Source organism: Mustela erminea, chromosome 13, assembly GCF_009829155.1.
Source record: "Mustela erminea isolate mMusErm1 chromosome 13, mMusErm1.Pri, whole genome shotgun sequence".
Classification (NCBI taxonomy): Eukaryota; Metazoa; Chordata; class Mammalia; order Carnivora; family Mustelidae; genus Mustela; species Mustela erminea.
In genome coordinates, this window is record NC_045626.1 from 47,088,114 (window position 1) to 47,115,040 (window position 26,927).

Consider the following 26,927-nt stretch of genomic DNA (forward strand, 5'->3'; position numbering starts at 1 on the left):
AAAGATGCTTAACCTCATTAGTCACCAAAGAAATGCAAATCAAAACCACAATGAGCACTTCACACCCACTAGGATGACTGTCATCAAAAAAACAAATAATTAGTGTTGGTGAAACTATGGAGAACGTGGAACCCTCATACATTGCTGGGGAGATGTAACATGGTGTAGACACTTTAGAAAACACTTTGGTAGTTCCTCAAAAATTTAAACATGATGTTACCATGTGACCCATCCATTCCAGTCCTAAGTATCTACTCAAGAGCACGGAGCATCTACACAAAAAATTGTGCATTGATGTCCATAACAGCGTTTATAATGGCCCAAAAGTGAAAACAACAGAATGTTCACCAACTGATGAATGAATTAACAGAATGTGGTTTATCCATACATTGGAATATGATTCTGTCGTAAACACGAATGACGTTCCAATATATACTATAACATAGGCAAACCTTGAAAACATTACACTAGGTGAAAGAAGCCGGACGTGAAAGTCTACATACTGAATGGGGAGTAACTGCTTACAGATAGATTTCCTTTTGCAATGATAAAAATGTTCTAGAATTAGTGCTAATGGATGTACAACCCTGTGAATATGCTAAAAAACACTGAATTGCGCACTTTAAAAGTGAATTTAGGGTATGTGATTTATATCTTTTTTTTCTATTTTTAACTTTTTTTTTTAATTTTTTATAAACATAAAATGTATTTTTATCCCCAGGGGTACAGGTCTGTGAATTGCCAGGTTTACACACTTCACAGCACTCACCCTAGCACATACCCTCTCCAATGTCCATAACCCCACCCCGCTGTGATTTATAACTTAAAGTGACTGTTATTTTATTTTTTTTATTTTTTTTAAAGATTTTATTTATTTATTGACAGAGAGAAATCACAAGTAGATGGAGAGGCAGGCAGAGAGAGAGAGAGGGAAGCAGGCTCCCTGCTGAGCAGAGAGCCCGATGCGGGACTCGATCCCAGGACCCAGAGATCATGACCCGAGCCGAAGGCAGCGGCTTAACCCACTGAGCCACCCAGGCGCCCAAGTGACTGTTATCTTAAAAGAATTTTGCAGAACCAAAATATATCTTAAATATAAAATGTACATATGGGCGCCTGGGTGGCTCAGTGGGTTAAAGCCTCTGCCTTCCGCTCAGGTCATGATCGAGTCCTGCATCGGGCTCTCTGCTCGGCTGGGAGCCTGCTTCCTCCTCTCTCTCTGCCTGCTTCTCTGCCTACTTGTGATCTCTGTCAGTTAAATAAATAAATAAAAATCTTTTAAAATAAATAAATAAAATGTACATATGAATGTGTGCCTACGTGTGCACATGCACTTGTGTGTGTGAATGCAGACTCAAAGAGATTTTGAAAGTTATACAATGGAATGTTCAAGAATGGATAGATGGGATGGAGAGAAGGGACTTTTCTGTTTTGTTTTGTTTTGTTTTCATTCTTCCAATAATGAGCCTGTATGGCTTTGCCCTAGTAAGAACTTTCATATTTTAATAAGTCAGCTGGGGGCGCCTGGGTGGCTCAGTGGGTTAAGCTGCTGCCTTCGGCTCAGGTCATGATCTCAGGGTCCTGGGATCGAGACCCGCATCAGGCTCTCTGCTCAGCGGGGAGCCTGCTTCCCTCTCTCTCTCTCTCTCTGGCTGCCTCTCTGTCTACTTGTGATTTCTCTCTGTCAAATTAATAAATAAAATCTTTAAAAAAAAATAAAAAAAAAAATAAGTCAGCTGAATGCATGCCCAGTACTACCTGGAATGGTCCAGCCCAAGGTGGTATGGTCCTATCTTAGTCAACAAAAGAAGACTGAGAGAATGTGAGAAAGAGTTTACATCATTTTTATACAAGATTACTTAAAGGAAAATATCCAACAAATGACAAAGATTCCAAAATTATTGCATTACCATGCAAATGTAAAGCAAAATCTAAATTAAAGAAGCTGTTCTCCACCCGATCAGGAACTCTTCCGCAACGCCTGGCCATTTCACCGAGATGTTCTGCCATCGGAATCCTCAGCATCAGAGCGGACCAGCTATGGATTCAAATCAAGTCTTCTTCCTCACAGAGCTTCATATTTTCCTATAAAAGGCAACAACGAAGAGCATGGCTTGCGAATTTTCTTTCTTGTACAGGGACAGTTGTTCTCCTTGATATGTTTTATTACATTCCTCAATCAAAAGATAGATAATATCATTGATTTTACATGGTCATTGCTGTTTAAGAAAAACTTTCTAACATTACAGTGCATTTCCCCCTGAGAACAGCTTTGAAGATGACCAAATAAAACCTACATATCTGAGGCTTGTATTTGTTAGTTATATTTCTCAAGATTATGTATCTGGGATGCCTGGGTGCCCCAGAGGGGCACCGCCTTAGACTCAAGTCATGATCCTGGGGTCCTAGAATGGAGCCCTGTATGGGGCTCCCTGCTCAGAGGGGAGCCCGCTTCTCCATCTCTCTCTGCTCCTCCTGTGTTCATGCTCTCTCTCTATCAAATAAATAAATAAAATCTTAAAAAAAAAAAAAAGATTATGTACCCAAAATGAACATCTCAGGAACACCTACCCTCACAGTCACAGATACCGGAGATATGATGAGATTAATGACACTTTGTCTAGGGAAGGGGAGAGAGGCTGCTCTGGAGTTTAAAGGGAGGCATGTACGAGCAAGTGCTTGTAAACATGAAGCAGAAGATTTAAGGCACACTGTGTTTTCATGGCAAGATGGGGCTGTTCTGTTCTAAGGGAGAAAGATGATGCTTGAGAAAATTAAATGTCTTGTTCGTGTTTTTTTTTTCTTTCTGCTTCAAGAAGCTCTTTCTTGTTATAATAAATTAGATCACAAAATATCTTCCATTAGCTACATTTTACTCTCCTAAAATAGATCTGGGATATGACCCAGTGCTTTGATGAGATCTGGGACAGGCATTTGCAAAATTGTCACTGGTATGTCATTTAAAAAGAAATCCAGTCCCAGAAATTCTAGGCCTTTTTAGGAGTTTGGACCATTATTCCCATCATCTATTACACGTCAAGTTCTGGGTTTTATTATTATGATGATGATGATTATTATGTTCAGTTAGCCAGCATATAGGACATCATTAGTTTTTGATGTAGTGTTCAGTGATTCATTAGTTACCAATAACACCCAGTGCTCATCACAACACGTGCCCTCCTTAATACCCATCACCCTAGGGGAACCTAGGTGGCTCAGTGGATTGAAGCCTCTGCCTTTGACTCAGGTCATGATCCCAGGGTCCTAGGATCAAGACCCACATCGGGCTCTCTGCTCAGCGGGGAGTCCGCTTCGCTTCCTCTCTCTCTGCCTGCCTCTCTGCCTACTTGTGATCTCTGTCTAATAAATGAACAAAATCTTTTTTAAAAATACCCATCACCGGGGCGCCTGGGTGGCTCAGTGGGTTAAGCCTCTGCCTTTCAGCTCAGGTCATGGTCTCAGGGTCCTGGGATCGAGCCCCACATCAGGCTCTCTGCTATGCGGTGAGCCTGCTTCCCCCTCTCTCTGCCTGCCTCTCTGCCTACTTGTGATCTCTCCTCTCTCTGTCAAATAAATAAATAAAATCTTTAAAAAAAAAAATACCCATCACCATATTACCCCCTGCCTCCACCCCTCTCTCCTCTGAAACCCTCAGTTTGTTTCCCAGGGAGCATAGTCTCTCATGGTAAATGCTTTCAGAGGGAGCATTGTCTCTCTCTGATTTCTCCCTCTTCAGATTTCCCTCCTTTCCCATATGGTCCTCCACGCTATTGCTTATGTTTCACATGAATGAAATCATATGATAATTGTCTTTCTCTGCTGGACTTATTTCACTTAACATAATCCCCTCCAGTTCCATCCATGTGGATGCAAATGGTGGGTATTCATAGTTTCTGATGGCTGAATAATATTCCATTGTCTGTTTGTACCATATCTTCTTTATCCATTCATCTGTTGAAGGGCATCTCAGCTCCTTCCACAGTTTGGCTATTGTGGACATTACTGCTATGAACACTAGGGTGCATATGGCCCTTCTTTTCACTACATTTGTATCTTTTGGGGTAAATATCCAGTAGTGCAATTGCTGGGTCATAGGGTAGCTATTTTTAACATCTTGAGGAAAATCCATATTGTTTTTCCAGAGTGGCTGTACCAGCTTGCATTCCCACCAACAGTGTAAGAGGGCTCCTTACCAACATTTGATGTTTCCTCTTTTGTTAAATTTTGCCATCCTAATTACTGTAATGTGATATCTCATTGTGGTTTTGATTTATATCTCCCTGATGGCTAGTGACGGTGAACATTTTATCACGTATCTGCTAGCCATTTGTATGTCTTCTTCGGAGAAGTGTCTGTTCATGTCTTCTGCCCATTTTTTGACTAAGTTATTTGTTTTTTGAGTGCTAAGTTTGAGAAGTTCCTTATATATCTTGGATATCAGCCCTTTATCTATAATGTCATTTGCAGATATCTTCTCCCATTCTATGGGCTACCTTTTAGTTTTGTTGACTGTTTCCTTTGCTGTGCAGAAGCTTTTTATCTTGATGAAGTCCCAAAGTTCATTTTTGCTTTTGTTTCACTTGCCTTTGGAGACATGTCTTGAAAAAAGTTACTGTAGTCAATGTCGAATAGGTTACTGCCTATGTTCTCCTCTAAGATTTTGATGGATTCCTGTCTCACATTGAGGTCCTTCATCCATTTAGAGTTTATCTTTTTGTATGGTGTAAGGGAATGGTCTAGTTTCATTCTTCTACATGTAGCTGTCCAATTTTCCCAGCACCACTTATTGAAGACACTGTCTTTTCTTCCATTGGATATTTTTTCCGATTTGTCAAAGATTAGTTGACCATCGAGTTGAAGGTCCATTTCTGGAGTCTCTTTTCTGTTCTATTGGTCTATGTGTCTGTTTTCATGCCAATACCATGCTGTCTTGGTGATCACAGCTTTGTAATAGAACTTCAAGTCAGGCAATACGATGCCCCCAGCTTTGTTTTCCTTTTTCATCATTCCCTTAGTGATTCAAGGTCTTTTCTGGCTCCATACAAATTTTAGGATTGTTTGCTCCAGCTCTTTGGAAAATGCCAATGATATTTTAATATGGATGGCATTGAAAGTGTAAATTGCTCTGGGCAGAATAGACATTTAACAATGTTTATTCATCCAATCCATGAGCATGGAATGTTTTTCCATCTTTTTGTGTCTTCCTCAATCTCTTTCACAAGTGTTCTGTAGTTTCTTTACCTTTTTGGTTAGGTTTATTCCTGGTTATCTTGTGGTTTTTGTTGCTATTACGAAAGGAATCTATTCCTTAGTTTCTCTTTCTACAGTTTCTCTTTCTCTTATTAGTGTATGGAAAAGGAACTGATTTCTGTGCATTGACTTAGTATCCTGCCACATTGCTGAATTGCTATATGAGTTCTAGTAATTTGAGAGTGGAGTCTTTAGGATTTTCCACATCAAGTATCATGTCATCTGTGAAGAGGGAGAGTTTGACTTTTTCTTTGCTGATTTGGATGCCTTTTATTTCTTTTTGTTGTCTGATTGTTGAGGCTATGACTTCTTGCACTATGTTGAAAGATAGTGGTGAGAGTGGGCATCCCTGTTGTGTTCATGTTTTAAGAAAAGTAGGATTAGGGGCATCTGGGGGGCTCAGTCAGTTAAGATCTGCCTTCAATTCGTCATTATCCCAGGGTCCTGGGACTGAGCCCTGCATGGGGCTCCCTGCTCAGTGGAGTGTCTATTTCTCCCTCCCCCTCTGCCCCTGCTCCTGCTTGCTCTCTCTCAAATAAATACATAAAATCTTTTTTTCTTTTTTTAAGAGAAAGAAAGAAAAGTAGGAATTAATGAGCAGGACATAGTATTGCTGATGCCAAGTTCAAGTTCCTAGAAGGACTCTGGGAGGACAAAGGAAAAAGCTCCCAGGGGAGGCCAATCTGAAATATGAAGGCTATAGAAGGCTGGTACACAAGGAAGCCGCTGGGCTCCTTAGTCCTAGGGGTGGGTGCAACAGACATGCATAGTTGGTTATGAACAAACCCAAAAGAACACAAGTGAATTTGGGGTTTGGCTGGCCTCCCAATGCTTCAGAAGTGATTCATGCATAGTTAAGTCCTTCAGATTTTAAGATGGAAATGCAGCTCACCACACCACTGTTGAAAAGAATTTCCCCAGAGTCAAGAACCTAAACATGTAAGGGTGATAAACTCCCTGTGTCTTGCCAAGGGCATCATCAAACTCAGTAATGTCCTTTTAGCACAGGGATGGGCTAACATCAGATTTGGGCTGATGCTCCCATAAGCAAAGCATGGGTTTTCTCCTTCTCCTTCCTTTATCCCCCCTTCCCTATGAGGCAACTTTGTCCTTCTGTCTTCCTAAACCCTCCTAGGAATATGAGCTGGGATCAGAGATCTTGGGTCCTGTCTAATATTGTTATTCTTCATTGAAGTGTATTGTTAAATACAACCACTTGCCCTTGGCTCAGCTTAAGGGGAAGCTTGTAGTTTGCCTTTTCATCATCACTTCATGGAGAAAACAGCGATGTTGTTCTAGGCTAAGAGAGGCATATATATTACCAATAACAATGAAAAGAATACAAACAAAGCTGGAAAACAAAGGCATTTCTTACTTCTTGTAATATCACACGCCTGGTGAGGCCTCCCCCTTAAAAGCCAGGGGCAATTAGATAATGAAGATAGTTCTGCCATCCAACTGGTTGATGTCATTGCAAACCCTATGATAGAAAGTATCTCATGAACCCAACTATCCCGTCATTAAAAAAAAATACATATGTATGTGTATGAGTCTGTGTGTGTGCACATACGTGAGTGTATGCCCTTTTATTACGCTTCTCTTACGACCTCCTGCTTTAAAAGAATTTCACTAACTGTACTTCTGTTATCTTTACTTTTCTTTGTATTTTTATTTTTAATTGAAGTACCGTTGACATACAACGTTATATTTTTTCAGGTGTACAACTTAGTGATTGGACACCTACATACATTAGGAAATGCTCACTGCAGCAAGTATTGTTACCATCCGTCACCATATAAAGTTATTAAAATATTATTGACAGCATTTCCTATGCTGGACCACTGCCCATTTTTTTTTTAAGGATTTTATTTATTTATCAGAGAGAGAGGGAGAGAGAGCGAGCACAGGCAGACAGAATGGCAGGCAGAGGCAGAGGGAGAAGCAGGCTCCCTGCCGAGCAAGGAGCCCGATGTGGGACTCGATCCCAGGACGCTGGGATCATGACCTGAGCTGAAGGCAGCTGCTTAACCAACTGAGCCACCCAGGCGTCCCCCACTGCCCATTTTTATTTGGAGATAAGAAGCCAAGGTTCAGGGAGTGGCCCATGTCCTCATTATCATGAAATGGTCTCCAGAACCCAGCTGTCTGCCTGCCCCAGATTCCAGCACACCTCACCCCCACTTCCCTTCACTGTGGGCCTGCCTGCTCCAGGCATGTGGCTCTAGGAGCTCCTCGGGAAATAATCATGCTCCCTCGTCATGTGGCTTGTGTCTGGCTCGTCCTCTGAGCTCAGGATCCCCAGCATTGAGCAAACCAGAGTCAGGATCTCAGTATCCAGTTCTGCTCACTGCAGGCAGATTCCAGCTTTGGTTGGAGCCCTGACACTGCTACCTCCCATTAGGGCACTCCCTGGTAGTTAGTTCTGCCAAAGACCCTATGAAGAATTCACATTCCAATCGCATGAGGTTCCACTCCAGGGCTCCCTTCACACACTCCAGGTTGACCTTTATGTGAAATATGCTGTTGGGCAGAGCCAGTAATTTTATACATTTGTTATTAAGGAAGATGCCTTCTTTCCACCCCAGGTGTGTGTGATTACAAGCAGTAGTGCTAGGATAAAAGAATTAGTACCTCTTCTTTATGAAATTCTTTCCTACCAGCTCAGAGCTAACCCTGAAAGGTAAGCCAGAAACTATCATTCTCATTTTGTTGATGAGTACAAATAAGCTAGGGGGTAGTTAAACCATCCATCCAGCCTGAGTGGAGATTTAAGGACTGGAACCTTCATTCTGTTGACATGAATTTAGCAATGTATCTGGCAGAGATTTTGAGTGAAAATCAGAAAGTAGACTCTACATACCCTCTTGGATCATTTTTACATTGGTGACCCTATGTTTTACGACTTGAAGAGTCTCTATGACAACAGGAGATATCACTACTGGGAAGTTTAAAATATGTCACCAGCGAGTATTTGAGCTCACTACATACACTTTGTTTCTGTATTCAAAATACATCACCTTAGAGACGTGTATTTGGTTAGAACTGGCCGGACAGACCCAGTAAATGGGCTATGTAACAAGACAGGAGGAAAACTCTTAAGGACAAAAGCTAATCCAAGGACTTTTTTTTCTTTGTGTCTTTAAGATCTCTATAGGAGTGCCTTATATAGAACAATAGGTAGGTAAATATTTGTCATAATCCTGAATTCATTTCACTTGAGCCCTAGAACATAGGTCTAATAAAAAATTTTTTTAAGTTTTTTAAAAATTTGACAGAGAGAGAGAGATCAATCATAAGTAGGCAGAGAGGCAGGCAGAGGGGGAGCGGGAAGCAGGCTCCCTGCCAAGCAGAGAGCCTGATGCAGGGCTCAATCCCAGGGGCTCAATGCCCTCTGAGCCAAAGGCAGAGGCTCAACTCACTGAGCCACCCAGGTGCCCCAAACAATTTTTAAACCAAATCTATGGTCACTTAATACTTTTTTTAAAAAAAAGATGTATTTATTCATTTTAGAGAGCAAGCCCAAGAAGGAAGGGCAGCGGGAGAGAGAATCTCAAGCAGACTTCCTGCTGAGTGCAGAGCCGGAAGGGGGACCCCATCCCATGACTCATGACCCTGAGATCACAACCTGAGCTGAAATCAGTTGCTTAACTAACCGTGCCACCCAGGTGCCCCATCTGACCAATGCTGGGCAGTTCACAGAACAAATGGGGTGTGAACTTCAGTACTTCTTAAGAAGGCAGTGTGGACCCAGCCTGCTCATTTTTATCAAGCTTTACTATGGATTTACAGAAGATCTAGTTTTGTTTATGGAGCTTACCAGTTATTGCCTTATCTCATAGAGTGTCTTTTTCATAGAAGTAAATTTCAAAGAGGATTCCAAGAATGACTAGATAGCCAGGCCTATAAAACAACTGGAAAATGTGAGTAAACTACACGTGCAGCCCTGAGGAGATGGGAGGAGAGGTGAGAGGGACAGAGTCTGTGGTATGTAAGTAACAGGAAGAGATAGAGACAAGATATACCACAGACTCCTGAGCACTATCAAGATAATCTGGGCTGTTGTAATGGAAATGACTAGCTTCCGACCCAGGACTGATGCTCGCTTTCCAAGGTGTAGAATCATTCTGAGAAGTGGTCCCTGCTCTGGGAATACATTTCCCAAGCTACGTGCATTCATCTAAATGGGGTCATAGGGCAGATTTGGAGCCAGTGAAAACTGAGGATAAATGGCCCATCGAAATCTCTTACGTGATTTTTTTTTTAAATGTTTTATCTCTTCCTGGCTGGAGGCAAAGGACTCTAAGGCCCTAGGAGATGGTGGTCCACAACACGGAAAGAGCCTGGGTGCCCCCTGGAAGGTTGCACTCTGCACCCCTGCACTGGGTTGTTGAGTAAATAAGAAACAGGTTTTTCATTAAATTAAGCCACCAAGGTTGGGGAGGCTATCTGGGAAAGTAGTTAGTATTATCTTAACTAGTACCTTAGATTGCACTGTTACTGTTGTAATATATTTACTATAGAGGAGAGCAAAAAGAAAACCTTTGTAATCAGTGCTCACTGAGAAGTAAGAGGCTAACCCAGGCCCTAAAACCAAGCTATTACTCGAGCCATGAATCTTGACCACCCTCCAGTTTTCTCAACTCACAGCCCAAGAAAGCTCATTGTTTTATTTTAAAGTTATGTTGGGATACTGAATTGGGTTTATTTGGGTTTAGCTGGACTAATAATACTAGACACTTGTCTGCTGCTTGTGCTTTTCTATGCTTAACATTCTTTAAAGTATTCTCCTATTGATTCTGAAAGACAAAGTCCTTTCAGCTATTAAAATAATAGCTAAATAAAATAATGTCAGATCCTGAGAGGACAAGGCATCAGGCCAAAGAGGATCATTCTTAAGCCTTAAAACTGAATAGAATTTGCCCTGATAACTTTCAGAGACATTTGGGACCTGTGACACTTTTTCTTCATTCAATTTCTCCCTTTTAGAATAGGAATGTCATCCAAGTTTGTTCTCTCACTGTATTTGAGAAGCCGATAACTTGTTGTCTGAGTTCACAAGGCCACAGATGAAAAGAGTTCCTGATACAGATGAGATTTGGGGTTTAGAGTTGACGCTGGAATGAGATAAGACTTTGGGGAGTATTGGGATGAGGTGAATATATTTTCATGTGAGAGGACAAGAGGGAAGACTGTTATTGGTTAAACTGTGTTCTCTCCCAAAATTCAGAGGTTGAAGTCCTAACCCCCAGCCCCTCAGAAAATGGAAATGGGGTCATTGCAGACATAATTAGCTAAGATGATGTCCTGCTTGAGTACATTAGTGATCCCTCATGAACCACGCCTCTGAGAATTCCTGCCCTCGTGTTGCTCCTTTCTGCACTGCTTCTGAGTTTGATCATGTGACTTGGCTTTGGCAAATGAGACAGTAGCAAGGAGATGCAAGGAGAGATTTGATAAGCACTTGTCATCTTAGAATTCTCCCTCTTGGAACCCAGATTCCACGCCACAAGGAAGTCCAACTGCCCTGCAGGAGAAAGGAGAGATGTAGAAAGAGATGTGAGACCACGCAAGGCACACTGTGAAGCTAGCTTTGTTATTACAGCCCATCAGATAAAGACACGTGCATCAGAGACCCCAGGCAAGACCAGCAGAACCACCTCACTGATCCCAGCCCAGATTGCTGAATCATGAATAAAGCCATACAGATCCTCCTTGACTCACAACATGACTGCATCCCAATGTGACTGCATCATAAAGTCAAAAAGGCATTTAATATACTTAAAGTACTGAACACCGCAGCTTAGCCTAGTGTACCTTAAACGTGCTCAGAACATTTATGTTAGCCAATAGTTGGGCAAAATCAGCTGACACAGAGCCTGTCTTATAATAAAGAGTTGAATGGCTAATGTAATTTACTGAATCCTGTACTGAAAGTAAGAAACAGAATGGTTGTCCAGAATGGTTGTGAATGTATCATTTGTTTCCTCTCACGATGGTGTGGTTGCCTGGGCGGATGTCGCTGCCACTGCCCAGCATCACACGAGAGAATGGTACCTAGGTACCTAGGTACTGCTAGCCCTGGAAAAGATCAAAATTCAAAATTCCAAGTACAGTTTCTTCTGAACGCATATCACTTTCACGCCATCATAAAGTCAAAAAATCCTAAGTCGAAACATTGTAAGTCAGGGACCATCTGTAGTTGTTTTAAGTCCCTGTATTTTTTTAAAATTTTTATTTATTTATTTGACAGACAGAGATTACAAGTAGGCAGAGAAGCAGATGGGGGCGGGGGAGCAGGCTCCCCGCTGAGCAGAGAGCGGATCATGACCTGAGCCGAAGGCAGAGGCTTAACCGACTGAGCCACCCAGGCGCCCCAAGTCCCTGTATTTTAAAGTGGTCTTTTATACACCAGCAAACAACCACAACACCCAGAATCTTGTCTCTTCTTATTCATCAATAACACTAGTAAATATCACCTATTATTTGTATCTTCCATTCTTAAATGCCTGGAGTTAGCGTTAGTGTTTGAACTGAAATACAGAAACACTCTTTTCAATGAGGGTGAGGAAGTTTTTCCTTCAAGACACTTCTAGGAAATTGAGATTTTAGAAAGTGACGTTTGTATTTTGAATATTTTTCTACGAAGTTAGTGTCTTTAAGATAAATTAAGTCAGTCTCTTCTTACTTTTTCTTTTCTGGTTTTTGCCTGTGGGTAAGTATCTAGGGAAAAGAAAAATTTGATCTCATGAGTTTCATGCCCTGTTTTTCGCTCTTGCCAAAATTCTCTGTTAACTTCATTCCAAGTTAAAAAAAAAAAAAAAAAAAAGTTCTTGTGAATATGCCTTCTGCCACGGCATCAAGAACAGTGCCAGAAAGGACAATTCTATAAAAATACATTTCTGCATTCCGTATCTGTGTGAATCCACACAGTCACTCTTTTTGTAGCTGTCTTGTGAGTCATAGTTTTCCTCTAAAAGTAACTTTTTGACCATTTGTGATCCTTCCTTGTAACATAACTGTAGCCTCCTTTGTTCCCCTCAGCCTGGTGTTATACTTTATATTTCTTTCTTTCATTCTTTATGTATCTTTCATAGGTTGGTCTATGAAGGAAGGCTTTCTCCCTTATCTCTCAGGTGGGGAGAGAGTAGGTTACCTTGAAACAGAGTTTCTTTAAAAATCGTCATCAAGCATTGGAAATTCCACTAACATAATAAGCAAAAAGAAAAAAATGGAAAGAAACAGCAGCAAAAACTAGTTTTTCAGTTGTTGAGATGGCTTCAGAGTAGTCAAGCCTTGTTTAAACCAGTGTTACTCGAAGTGTGGTGTGTGGACCAGTGCCAGTCCACAAACTGTTTGTAATGAAAAAAGTACAAAAAATGTTTATAAACCTTTTAACAATTTGATATTGCCATGACTTCCAACTATGTGATCATTTTTCTCATAACCCAGTTTTATTGTACATTATGAAATATTGGTCAACAATGGATTAGAATTTTTTTTAATGGTTTTTCTTCACAGATAGTTAAAGAGGCACTAGTCTAAATGACCTCTCTAAATGACCTCTCAGCCTAACGCCTAAAACAGGGCAGGACCCAGAGTGGGCAGTCAAAAAATTTTTGTTGATTGGCTGATTATTACTTGATGGATAATTTTTTTTTTTTAAGATTTTGTTTATTTATTTGACAGAGATCACAAGTAGGCAGAGAGGCAGGCAGAGAGAGAGGAAGGGAAGCAGGCTCCCTGCTGCGCAGAGAGCCGGATGCAAGGTTCCATTTTAGAACCCTGGGATCATGACCTGAGCTGAAGGCAGAGGCTTTAATCCACTAAGCCACCCAGGTACCCCTTGATGGATAATTTCTAAACCTCTGGTTCTCCAACATTATGTTGTCTTTACTGTTCACTCAACTGTACATAAAAAAATATAAAGAGTCAAAGTTCCATAGTCTTTTTTAAAAGGGCATGAAATAACCTGCCTAATTCTCTTCGCTTCGTCTGAGTAATAATTGCACCCAGGTTTAGAGAACTCAAAAGAAATGACACATAGCTGGAGTTAAAATTAGCTTTCACTTAATCTATAATAGCACCTACTGATTTAGCTGGCTTTGAGCAGGGAGATGCGTGTAAGGTGTTGAACTCAACGTAAGGACTAAATCCATGATTCATTCATTCTGGAGACGAACTGCATCATTGGGTTATATCAGGTGAAACCCACTCCTTACACTTAGAACAGGAAGTCAGACTCCTTACAGTCATGTAGGTTCACAATTGCTCTCTACCCTAGAGAACCTTTAGGAGCCCAGCCTTCGGATTAAGGAGGCCTGAATGTGTAGCAGGAATTACATCCTGAATTCCTTCCCCGTGGCCCGTGAGCCTCAGGGCAGTCTTGCTCCTGGCTTTGCTCTGACATGCAGTCCCATTAACTGGGCTATTGCCTTTTCCCTGTGTGGTTTTAGGCCAGCCATTTCGTCTCTATGTGTTTGGATCCCTCATCTGGAAAAACAAAAAAAGAAACGAGGACAAGGACACCATGAAGGTTAAAGGACACAATGTATGTGCGCATGCCTGCTGTAGGGCTGGACTGAGCCCCAGCTAGTGCTCAATAGCATTGTCCTTCACCTTGTCCCTGCTCCCTGACCACGCTCCCACCATGCAGTATACCAGCGTTAAACCCACAGGCCATAGAGTTACAGACATGGGGTTAAGTCCCAGCTCCCCCATCGACTACCTTCTGTGACCCTGTGACTTTGTAACTCCTCTCAGTCTCAGTTTCTTCATCTGAAAAATTTTACCCTTGGCATGAGCTTTGTGCATATTGGATGAAGTCATCATTACAAAGGGTCTAATACAATGCCAGCTTGTAGTGTGCTTCTAATTTAGCAAGCTATTGTTATTTTTATGCCCCATTTTAGAAATAGTCTTGACTAATAGTCTTGTCTGAATTTCTGTCCAGGGTCCTCCCTTGGATTCTGGTTTCTCAGAACATGGAAACCTTCCTTGCTCTTGCCATCGAACGCCAGTCCTTAGCAATTGAATTTCTGCTTCTACCTGCTGCACAATTTTTGCCTTGCCAGAGCCCCAGGGTCTTGGAGGGCCTTGTCAGGACTTAATGTAGAAGCTCTCAGTGCCCTAAGATCCTCTGGTTAGCTGGTCTACCTTGCCTACCGCCTACTGTCTGCCCCTAGCCCTGCAGGACACTGCACCAGCCTCTAGGCTTCTTTGTTATCTGTGGAGAGCTCCCTGGATCCCTTCCCCCTCAGAGCCTGACTAGCCCCAGGAATAAGCAAGAGTGGACTGGCCCTTGGGCCACCTGTGGAGCCCAGCTCTAACAGGACTTACTATGGAACAGCTCAGGGCATTGATCCCATCCTGGGCCAGGCACATCACCATGGTATTAGAATGTTGGTACCAGATGAAAGACAGATGTCTAAGAACCACTCTGACTAGAAATCGTGCTTGATTGTGACTCTTCCCAGCAAATCTGCTTACATTTCTCTTTTTAGAAATCACGTGGATTTCACCCCCATACCCTTCTACTTTCTGCTTGTGGTTCCTTCTTCAGCCTTGTTTCATTTGTTGTGGGAACTACGAATCCTACACTTGCACAGAATGCACCACAGCTGACAGTGTCCAGTGAAGGGCTGTGATCTAAGCTCAGCTTGAGCTGCACCTCTTGGGGAGCGGGGAGTGGGAGAGGACATCCTGTGTACAAGGACAAGGTCCCTCAATTCCAGAACCACCACCCACCCCTGCACACACACACACACACACACACACACACACCTCACACATATACATACAAGGAGCACCAACTGGTGTAAAATACATATAAGCACACATACAAATGGAGTCACAGACCCTTAGCAGTAATTTTCAGGACCCTCGTGCTCCTTCCAGCACCATGTTGGGCCCAGTGATGAGAGGTCTTTGGGGAGTGGGTAGGAAGGCTCTGCTTTTGGTGAAGCCATGATGCTGGCCATCATGGGACAATAAGGTAATGTCCTTTATTGTCCTTGATTGTTCCTGGTCCAATGGCCTCCCTTCTAAACTAGAAGCACGTGCCTTAGGTTCCATTAACTCCAAATCTCATGAGAAAAAAGAATACTAGAATCTTTGGTTCTATATCTGAGAAGCCTGTAGTTCCTCAGCTAATCTGTGACCATTGATTCATCATTCATTCAAAAGTATTCAGTGAGTACCTACTATGTGCTAGGGGATGGACATGGCATTGGACTGGGAAAAGAATGAGACAAACACAGTTTCTGATTCCAGGTGGCTCCCGCTCTCACGCTCAGTCTCACTGAATTTCCTATAAGCCATCCTGCCTCTCAGCTCTAAAAAGCCCACCCAGGAACCCTCACCAAAATAATGAACCTCCTGCCACACTTGAGAGTTGCACCATTTTTAAGACACAGTTGGGCACATGACATCTAATGGCTAAACAAGGGCCTCCAAAGCCAAATGTGAATAAAAGACATTATATTCTGCATTTTCAACCATGGAGGGAGGGAATCTGTTTCCTCTGCAAACCAAATTAAACTTGAAGTCCAGTCTCGCTCCCGTGTAAGGCTGGGATAGACTGTCCATAGCATGGGAGTTCTCTAGTCCATTTTCCCTACAGACTGAACCCAGCTTTTTTGGGCTTCTCTAAAATGGCTTTGGTGCAATTAAAGATTAAGCGAAACAAGTGCCAACTTTGCAAATAATTTGAAACTAAGTCTGTGCGTATGTGTCTGCTACACTTTTGCCCTTTATGGGTTTAGCAAGTGGATAAGAAAACGTAAGGAGTCAGCAAAGGTACATTAAAAAACAACGCTCTCATGCGACCTCTCCACAACCCCAGTGGAATGCTAAAAACAACTCCAGTTAGGATGCATTTCTTCTGGGTGCATCCATAATAAAAGCTTTTATCCCCCAGGGCCAGATCAGTGAGAGGGTACTTTCCAATTATTAACCTGACTGTCTTTAAATAAATGTTAGACTCTGAGGGACGTGGGAGAGTTACACAAGCATGCTAAGCCTCCAAATGAAAAACCAAACACTTCAGACAAAAATCTAGGCATCTGGCTAGGGGGTGAGAGCTGCGGGGCTGGCCTCTCCACCACAGGGTTTAGTCCACTGGGTCACAGAGGAGGCTCCCTGCCTTGTAGAGCTCATGGTTCACCATGAGTTTTAGCTCATGCAACTAACTGCAAGTATTTGATGGAACTCTGCCAAAGGCAACTGGCCCCCAGGAAAGCATCAGCAAACCCTATCGTGGAAGGGAGGGAAACCTAACATTTTGTGATGTCACTATGATGAATAATAAATGCAAAGATGTGAGAGTGTACCAAAAAGCAAAGTATAAAAACGGCCTGGGTGGCTCTCAGCTTCTCGGGGGGAAAGTGGGGCCATTTTGTGAAGTTCCTCTATGTCAGCGTGGCTCTCCTCTCTCTGGGGAAAAGAGGTACAGTGGAATCTTCATGCAAAGACAAGCCAGGACCAGGACTCCAAGCACCACTCGACCTAAGGCAACATTCAGATGCCCCATGCGGGAGGAGAGAAAGAGTGCTTTGGCAACAACGCAGGGCACAACTTTATTAATTCGTCAATGAACACTAGAAAAATGTTAGCAAAGGAGATCCCAAACAACATTCTTTTCAGAAAATACCATAAAGAAAAATAGATTGTCAAAGGAGGAATCTCTTAAGAAATGGATTCAGAGGAAATATAGCTTAATCAACAGAAGTATCTACATTATGTTAAGTACATTGAAAAGACCCTGCGAAGTAGATACAGCCTACCAACAGCGTCCCTGCATCCTTCAATATCAGATTCAACATTTTTTTAAAGATTTATTTACTTATTTTAGAGGGAGAGAGAGAGAAAGAGAGAGAGAATGAGTGAGGAGGGGAGGAACAAAGGGAGAGGGAGAGCAAGACCAAGCTAAGCCCAGAGCCCAACGCAGGGCTCAGTTTCACGACCCTGAGATCACGACCTTAGCTGAAACCAAGAGTCCATCATTTAACTGATTAAGCCACCCAGGCGCCCCCAGACTAAACGCTTTTAAAATTATTTTCATCAGAGTAAGAATGGCATTAATTTTTTTCCCTTTTTTAAATTAAGATAATATTGACATAATCTTATATTAATTTCAGGTGTTCAATGTTATGAATCAATATTTGCATAGATTGCAAAATGATTACCACACTAGTCTAGTTGATACCCATCACCTTGCATAGTTACAAATCTTTTTTCTCCTGATGAGAACTTTGAAGATCTACTCCTAGCTACTTCCAAATATGCAGTACACTGTTATGAACTAGAGCCATCACACAGTACATTACATCCCCATGACTTATTCATTTTACAACTGGAAATCTGTACCTTTTGGCCCACTTCACCCATTTTACCTGCCCCAGCTGCTGGCAACCACCAATCTATATATCTATGAGCTTGGTTTTAGTTTGGTTTGGGTTGGCTGGTTTTTAGATTTCACGTATAAGTGAGGTCATACAGTATTTATCTTACCCTGTCTGATTTATTTCACTTAGAATAATGCCCTCAAGCTTCATTCATGTTGACACAAATGGCAAGATTTCATTCTTCTTTATGGGTAAGTAATATTCCAGTGTGTGTGTGTACATGTGTGTGATATGTTCTTTGTCCATTCACCTGCTGATGGACATTTAGGAGATCTCCATGTCTTGGCTATCATAAGTAATGCTGCAATGAACAGGGTGCACATGTATGTTTCCAACTTAGTGTTTTGATTTCCTTCAGATGAATACCAGAAGTGCAATTGCCAGATCATATGGTAGTTCTATTTTAAATTTTTTGACAAACCTCCGTATTTTCACAGTGCTTTCTCAAATTTACATTCCCACCAAAAGTGCACAAGGTTTTTTCCCCACATCCTCACAACATGAGTTGGTGGGGGTGTGGAGGGGCAGAGGGAGAAGAAGAAGCAGGCTCTCCTGAGCAAGGAGCCCAATTTGGGACTCGGTTCCAGGACCCTGGGATCATGACCCGAGCCGAAGGCAGCCGCTTAACTGACTGAGCCACCCAGGCTTCCCTCTTCTGTCCATTTTTTAATCAGATTGTTTGGTTTTTATTTTCAGTTGTATGAGTTCTTTATATACTTTGGATATTAGCCCCTTATCAGATACATGACTTGCAAAAATGTTCTCCCATTCAGTAGACTGAAGAATGGCCTTGATTTTAGATTATTTTCCATTCACACATGCACTGATTCATTCAACTAATGTATTTTTTAAGATTTTATTTTTATTTATTTATTTGATAGAGAGAGATCACAAGTAGCAGAGAGGCAGGCAGAGAGAGAGAGAGAAGGAAGCGGGCTCCCCACCGAGGAGAGAGCCTGATGTGGGACTCAATCTCAGGATCCCAAGATCATGACCGGAGCTGAAGGCAGTGGCTTAACCCACTGAGCCACCCAGGTGCCCTCAACTAATACTTTTGACATAGTCATAGTAATATCAATAATAGCACCTAGAACTTAATGGGCCCAGTGCTACATGTTTTATATGCATTAATTTAATCATCACAACAATCCAATAAGGAAGATTATATTATTATCTCCATTTTACAGATGAGGAAACCAAAGTGTAGAGAAATTAGTATTAGGGTAAAGCATACAAAACTGCTGGTATTTGCCAAATTTGATGTGCTAAATGTCAATTTCATGATTTTGACCTGGAAAATTGGCAATTTCTTACAGCTCAACCCAAAAACTTTCCCAGGATTAGGAAGTTAGTAGGAGATCCAAACTCCTGCTCTTACCAATCATTTGTATCACTTAGTATATGCCAGAAACCATGAAAGGTTCTAGGAATACAAGGGTGAGTGGATTTATTTTGATGGATGTTAGTCATCTATACATTGTGCTTTTAAGACATGCCTAGTAACATTTTATACTTCTTTCTATTTATTTTCCTTCCCCTAGGCTCCATGTCAAATAAGACAAATTAATGGGTTCTGTTATAAGTGTCGTTCAATTTAGAGTAACAATGCACCAGGATGTTCAAAAATCGCTTGGTTTTTTTTGGCAGGTTAGTTTTTGCTGTTGTCACTACTGATCAAGTCATTTTAGTTTCCCTTGGTCTTCTCTGAAACACATCCAGCTCAATTTCAAGACAAACATCATGGTCTTAGGCACATCCCACTTGAATGCGTTGGGACAAAAATTGTGTACTTGTGTCTTGGAGTAGTTCTGCTCTTCCCTTCCTAGGGTTCATAAGAAAAAGTTCAGGAATATAAAATTCATAAGGCCAACTATGAGCAGCACCTGGTTTCTACAAATATTCCCTCTGTCCCATGACATAATAATGCCTCCCTCCTCCTGATGATCAAGCTCAATTACTTGATCACTGTCAGGATGGTGACTCATCTTCTCACCTGATGCCTCTAGACACTTGTGCTCATCATGCCAGCACTGGGGAGGCCAATGATAGAGGATGGTTGATGTCAAACTCAGTCACTTTGTCTATTTGGTCATTTAGTGCCTCTTTTATGGTGAATTCTCTTCACTGAGAATTAGCATGTAACACAAAACTCTTCACATTTTCTGCTTACTCCAACATGTTCATCCACAGACCTCTACTCCAGAGCTCTTTCTCCCACATTTTCCAGTCTAACTCCTTCCTCAGTTCTGAGCACAGGCCAAGCCACTGCCCTCTGCCCATGAGTCATGTATAGTCTAACCTTGGGCCACTTCTTTCTATACAAAGTGGAAGACCACGTCTTCCACCTGAAGTTGTTTTTCCAGCCACCATCAAGTCCTAAGTGGGACTATTGGGTAGCCACCATCCAGTTTCAGCTTACACTGGTATCTATCCCCCCCCCACCATTGCAACAGGCAAGCCACTAACCAAGCTCTAGCTTTTCCCTTCTCTATCACATTGTCCTAAGGGCTTGCCACAAACAGCAAGTGTGAACTGAAAGAGAGGTGCTGCTGACCTGCTCGTGCAGGTTTGCTTGTGTCCTCTGATCCTGCTCAGGCTTGACCCCAGATAGGTCACTCCCTTCTCATGGTAGATCGTTTCTGGGCCCACCAACCTTAGGACAGAACCTAGTTCAGGATGGAAAGTTCCAGCCATGTGGCCACTTGATGTCCATGGTCAAGCACTCTGTCTACCAGGGCTCAGTAGCATCCTGCTATGTGTTCTTCCTGTGCTCTATCTACCTCCTGGCTGTGAGGGTATTTAAGTTCATGTCAGGCTTCAGAACTATTATAAGCAGAGAGTTCTAACTCCTTGTTCTACTGTTGTTTACATGATTTAACCTCACACTTAAGCTAACTCCATCCCAGGTACCCGCTGGAGAATAAGCCTCAAACTGAGCCACTTGATGACTCAAGGAGAACAGTAGTTAGGCAGGACCACCCAAGGGTCAAGAGTGCACCCATTCTCCTGGAAGCCAGCCCAGCAGATGCAGTCCATAAACTGCACTATGTTGAGGTTTCCTGAAGTCCTTTGACATTAGGTTGTCAGTTTATATAAAGGACTGTCCCCAAAACAGCTCCATGAAATTCACTGATGCACTTGCCATTAAGATGTTATTGAGGAACAGAAAGTTAAAAATAGAACTACCCGGGGCGCCTGGGTGGCTCAGTGGGTTAAGCCGCTGCCTTCGGCTCAGGTCATGATCTCAGGGTCCTGGGATCGAGCCCCGCATCGGGCTCTTTGCTCAGCGGGAGCCTGCTTCTCTCTCTCTCTCTGCCTGACTCTCCGCCGACTTGTGATCTCTCTCTCTGTCAAATAAATAAATAAAATCTTTAAAAAAAAAAATAGAACTACCCTATGATCTGGCAATTGCACTACTAGGTATTTGCCCCAAGGATACAAAAATGCAGATTTGAAAGGATTTATGCACCCCTGTGTTTACACAGCATTATCAACAAAAGCCAAACTATGGAAAGAGCCCAAATGTCCATGGACTGATGAATAGAGAAGGAGGATGGGGTACATATGCACAATGGAATATTACTCAGGCATCAAAAAGGATGAAATCCTGCCATATGCAATGATGTGGATGGAGCTGGAGTGTATTATACTAAGCAAAACAAATCAGACAGAGAAAGACAAATACCATATGATTTGACTCACATACGGAATTTAAGACACAAAACAGATGAACATAGGGAGAAGGGAGAAAAAGAGAGAGAGAGAGGGAAACAAACCATAAGAGACTCTTGAAGATAGAGAACAAACAGAGGGCTGATGGACGGAGGTGGGCGGGGGGAGGACAAGATGGCTGATGGGTATAAAGGAGGACACTTGTTGTGATGAGCACTGGTTCTTATATGTAAGTGACAAATCACTGAGTTCTACTTCTGAAACCAATACTGCACTGTTTGTTAAATAACTAGAATTTAAATAAAAATTTGAAGGAAAAAAAATTATTGAGGAAACTGTGCATTGTTCTATATGGTTCACTTTTCTCTGCAATAGCTGGCCTTCTATCATGCAAGTGGAGAGTTTTGATCTTATGGACACTGAAGAATCACAAAAATGATCCTATCCCTCTTCAGCACTGGTTGCTAAAAAGCTTAGAGCCAAGTGTGTGTCCTTCCTGCTTCCCTTTTTATGTTTTCCCTCATTCTTGGCTTTCTGTTATCTTTCCCATTTTCAATTTTCTCCATCCCATTTTAAAATTTCTTATTTTATTAATACCTTGTTTTATTCAATATATTCATTTAAGAGAATTTAAGCATTGTCTGGCGGGGTTATCAAATAGCAAACAGATACATAGGAAGCTTCGTGGCTATAAAGTCTGCTTACAGAGAATCATTGGGAGCTTTGAGAAAAATCTCAAATAATTTAACCATTCTGATGGAAGTATAAAATTGGCATAGCATTTCTGAAAAGCAATTTGTGCTTAGGAATTAGCAGTTTTCACAATTATTTCATATGCTATGACTCTGGAATCCCAGAAATGTATCCTAAGGAAATAATAAGAAATGTGGATAAAATTTAGATATCAAATAATTATTAGCACTATTTTTAATCACAAAAACTAAAAGGAACTTATACTAAGAGAAAGGTCTTATAATAGGAGAAAGGACCAAAAGGTGTTGTAATAGGAGAAATGCTAAATAAATTACAGTATAGCTAATTTTAAATGTAGGATTTTCTAAGAATTTTTAATGCCAGAGGAAAATGCTCACATGATCATGTTTAATAATAATAATAAAAATGCAAGCACGCTTACTTCCAGTTATGTTACTACATGCTTAAGAAAAGATTAGGGGTGTATCCAACCCCTGATGACTCTGGGAAATTGTATTATGGGTCATTGTTTTCTTCTCCTATTCTCCCTCCTTTTTGTATTCTGGGCTGGTAATTGGGAAAAAATTTATTTGACTAGCTAAAGCTTCCATCTTAAGAATATTTATTGAGTAGACAGGCAAGGATATTGCCTATCAAAGGCAATAATCAAAATCTATATGTATCATTTAAGATTTAGTTATAGATTGGGATATTGCCTGTGAAAGGCAGCAATATTAGGGTACCCGGGTGGCTCTGTAGGTTAGGCCTCTGCCTTCAGCTCAGGTCATGATCCCAGGGTCCTGGGATTGAGTCCCACATCAGGCTCTCTGCTCAGCAGGGAGCTTGCTTCCCCTCTCTTTCTCTGCCTGCCTCTCTGCCTACTTGTGATCTTTCTCTGTGTCAAATAAATAAATAAAATCTTAAAAAAAAATCTATGTGTACCACTTGCATACAGTGCTCCTGTCCCTTCTCAGAGCACCCTGTCAGCAATTCTTTTATTTTGAGGGATATTATCTATAACCTTAAGGTTGCAAAATGCAAAACCAGAAACTTCATTCTGACATTTACTCAAACATTTGTGTACAAACGCCGTAAAACAGCATGATGGAGAGAGAAGTTCTACTCCCTTTGCCTGGGTTCAAATATCACTTTCCATACTTCTATTCCTTGTGATCATGAACAAGTTCTGCATCCACTCTGAGTCTCAATTTCATCATCAATAATAAATTTCAAAGGAGGTTGGAATAGGAATAAAATCAATGACACATTCAAAATGCTAGCACATAATGAGCACAGATCAACGTGGGAGACGTTCTTGGCCCCTTGTGCCCCCATCCCTTGTTTCCATTCTCACTCTGTATCAGAATACTTGCAACAGAAAGTGGCTTACAAACCTAAAAACAAACAAACAAAAAACAATATATAGGTACACAGGCATGTCTTACCACATGACATAATGATGTAATCAGATGCTTACATTTACTTATAATGATTTTCCAGAATATAATATTAAATGTTTTTCATTTATATTTGACATTTCAGAATAAGGACTAAATATATTGTACATAAATATATAGCACAAAGGCATAGATATGATAAATGCACATATGTAATATGATATATATGCTATAGGTGAGACTAATAAAAACATATTGATGACTCAAAACCTCCCCCCCAAAAAACCAAAACAACAACAACAAAAGAAAGTGCCTTGCACAGTGAGAAGTCCAGGGACAGGGCAGCCCCCATTTGTCAACACAGACCTTGGTGACACCAGCTCTTTGTCCTGCCACCCTCAAGGAATAGCTCCCCTCATGGTCACAAGGTGGCTGCAGCATTCTAGGCATCATATCCATGCAGGAGAGTGTCCCAAGCAAGAGAGGACCTTCTCCAGGATCTCTCTCTTAGAAGTAAGGAAACCTTTCTTTGAAGCCCCCAGCACACTTCCTCTCAGTCTCAGAGGTCAGGATTTGTCACATGCCTACACCTAATCCAGATACTACCACCAGCCTAGATCAGAGAGCTTTGGACAGCAAAGGGGACTGGGCCCCCCTGAAGTACAACCTAAGGTGGAATCTGGTAGATGCCTGAGCAAAATTAGTGTTCAGCTAGGGGAAAGGAAAGGGACCACGGATGCCAGGGCAGATTATTCAATGCTGTGTTGCTACACTGTAGATTGCATGAAGCCTCGTCTATTGTAAATCCCAAGAGATGAGACTCTGCTAACCAGCTGGGAGATGTGGTTGGGGGAGGCACACAGGGAATGCAGAGAAGGCAATTTGTCCAGAGCAGACTCTTCATCAGGGTGAAGAGGCGTGATCACAAAAGAGAGGAGGGAGAGGGCTCAGGAGAACCAGTCTGACCTATGTGACAGTGTTGTCTAGAGCAAGTTCTGCTGGAGCATAAACTGGGACAGGTGTCCCATCAGGAGCAAATGCAGGACAGTCTGCGCTGGTATGAGCAGACAGTGACAACAAATATGGCCTCATCGGAGATGAACACTGATATCTGGGCATATTTCTGAGCATGGAGATATGGAGAACCCAATCCCTTGACTCTCCTATTGAACAGTTCCTAGACGTTGGCCACCGACCATATCTCCAGTTGTGAACTAGCCCCTGAAGAAAATAAAAAGATACAGTAGAAGACCAGGGTCTGCTTTGAAGAATTTCAACTCTGCTGGAGGAGTCAAAAGGAACCCAAGGGGGGTCTAGAGCAACACTCAAGGCTACGGAAGCAGGAGCTCAGCAAAGCTGGAAGAGAGATGGCTGCGGGGCGCGGGAGGGGGGCTTGAGCTGGGAACAACCCCTGGGAGGGCCAGGGTCTGAGTTAGGGCAGACAGAAGAGGAGGGAGAGATGAGAGCCATATGGATGGGAGGGAGGGTGATGACAAGGAGACGCTCTGACAAGTATGGAGACACTCTGGTGGGTTGTGAGAAATTATTTGGATAGAGAGAACAGAGTCATGGGGATTTAATTTCATGTGTTAGGCCTGTTAGGTTTTGGGAGAGGGCCTCTGTAGATGGAGTCGCCTGGTGACGATTATGAGGGTGCTGTTCTATTTGGAGTCTTTATTGTGAAACGGACTTAGCCAGGTGTGTGGCTGATCTACAGGCACATTCTTTCTTGTGACTTTGACAAGAATGCCATCAACAGCCTGGCCAGGACTCACTGCCAAAACCAACTTCGAGCAGCAAGTGTGGCAGTGAAAAGGAAACAGGCTTTGGAGCCAGATGAACTTCATTAAAGGTCTAGCGTCATCGTTCATTAGCAAATACCTTCATCTCTCAGAACCTTAGATTTTAGGCTGTGCAATGGGCATAATACCTACCCCACAGGCAGCACTCAAAATATATTCTCTTCCCTCCTTTTGCTTAATAAAACTCTTAAAGCAAAACCTCCCGTGCTCAATCTTATCTAATAATGTTGCATGGCAATGTCAAAACTGTCTCATCCATTAACACCAAAGGCAGGGAAAAGTTTCGAGTCTTTCTTGATTTAAAACTTGAAATTCTCTACCAAATTTTGGAATGTTCTTATTTTAAAATTAAGCACAAAGCGGGGAGCCTGGGTAGCTCAGTTGGTTAAGCAGCCGACTCCTGGTTTCAGCTCAGGTCATGATCTCAGGATGGTGGGTTGGAGCCCCACACTGGCCTCCATGCTCAGCACAGTCTGCTTAAGATTCTCTGCTTCTCCTTCTTCCTCTGCCCCTACCCCTTGCCTGTGCACTCTTTCTCTCTCTCTCTCAAAAAAAACAAAAAAAATCTTTAAAACAAATTAAGAACAAAGTAATATGATTTATCTAAAACAGATAAACATTTTGATTTCATCCTGAACTTTTATTTGTTGTTTTATTTTTTCTACTTTTGAAATAAGTATTCATTATCAGTTCAACTGAGAAGAAGGAAGGAGGCACGGAGAGCTGAGCAGAAAATGAGCAGATTCTTAGAGTATGAGCGTATGAGACGTCTACTTTTACTTTAGCATTTGAATTCTCTAAAAAGGCTATTACTGCCTTTTTATACTTAAAAAATAATATATTTTTTAACTTAAAAAATGCGATTCTCCCACTTTTACTTACCCCAAACCATCCCTGGGCAAACAATAAGGCGATATGCATGAGGAAGGGAGGGAACAGCTCCTGAGCTTTTCCAGCTTTGAGGCAAAAGGTCATAAGGGGGAGGCGGCTGGTGTCATCCTAGTGGGATGTCCTTGAGTAACATTCCCAATTTTGCCCTCCACCTTTGAAAAGGAAAATACCACATATCACCCATTCAGTCAAAAAACGTGTTTCCCAGCTCTTTCCCAGGAGGAAAACGTAACAAACAAAACAAAACAAAAATACATTATTAGAAAATAAAAGGAAGAGAAAGAAAAGAAAACCTAAAACGACTAAAATAAAAATGAAAATAACTATTTGGAAGGGTGGAGGGAGGATGGGTGAATTTTTTCCTCCTGTTCCATCCGCATCACCCACGTCTGTGCTGTACCGATGGTTGGGAGTCCTCTGATGCAGACCGCGCTCTTTTGGAAGATGTGTGAGGTGCGGGAGGCGGGGCGGGTGTGTAGTGTGTATATGCGGATGTGAGTGTGGGAGTATTCTGTGGGATTCGTGTGTGTGTGTGTGTGTGTGTGTGTGTGTGTGTAACAGGAATGCGGATGAACGTGGAAAGCGTGGAGAGGGCGGGTGCGTGGACGCCAGTGTGTTGAACGCGGAGAATGTGCGCAGCGTGGCGCGTACGCTGGTGTGTGTGTGAGGCTGCGGATGTGTGAGCAATGTGATGTGTTTGTGTGCGTGCAGAGTCCGCAATACACCAGCGGAGTACTGCGTGTGCGGGGTAGGCGAGCGGCGGGCCGGAGCGGGTGGGTGCGTGCGCGCGCGCGCCGGGCACAGCAGGCCCACTCCCCAGG

The 26,927-nt window shown here is 42.2% G+C and overlaps 1 long non-coding RNA gene across 3 annotated transcripts; it reads right to left on the reverse strand.

Moving 5' to 3' along the window:
- Positions 1–1,899: 1,899 nt before the first annotated feature.
- Positions 1,900–26,905, reverse strand: LOC116571870. 3 transcript variants are annotated; one of them, XR_004278023.1, is made up of 3 exons: positions 26,507–26,905; positions 26,098–26,258; positions 1,900–2,085 (listed from the first exon to the last, which is right to left on the reverse strand). It is a non-coding gene; the product is annotated as an uncharacterized LOC116571870 (long non-coding RNA). The 3 variants fall into 3 exon arrangements; XR_004278022.1 differs by lacking the exon at positions 1,900–2,085 and adding an exon at positions 10,213–10,774; XR_004278021.1 differs by lacking the exon at positions 1,900–2,085 and adding an exon at positions 22,968–23,410.
- Positions 26,906–26,927: the final 22 nt, after the last annotated feature.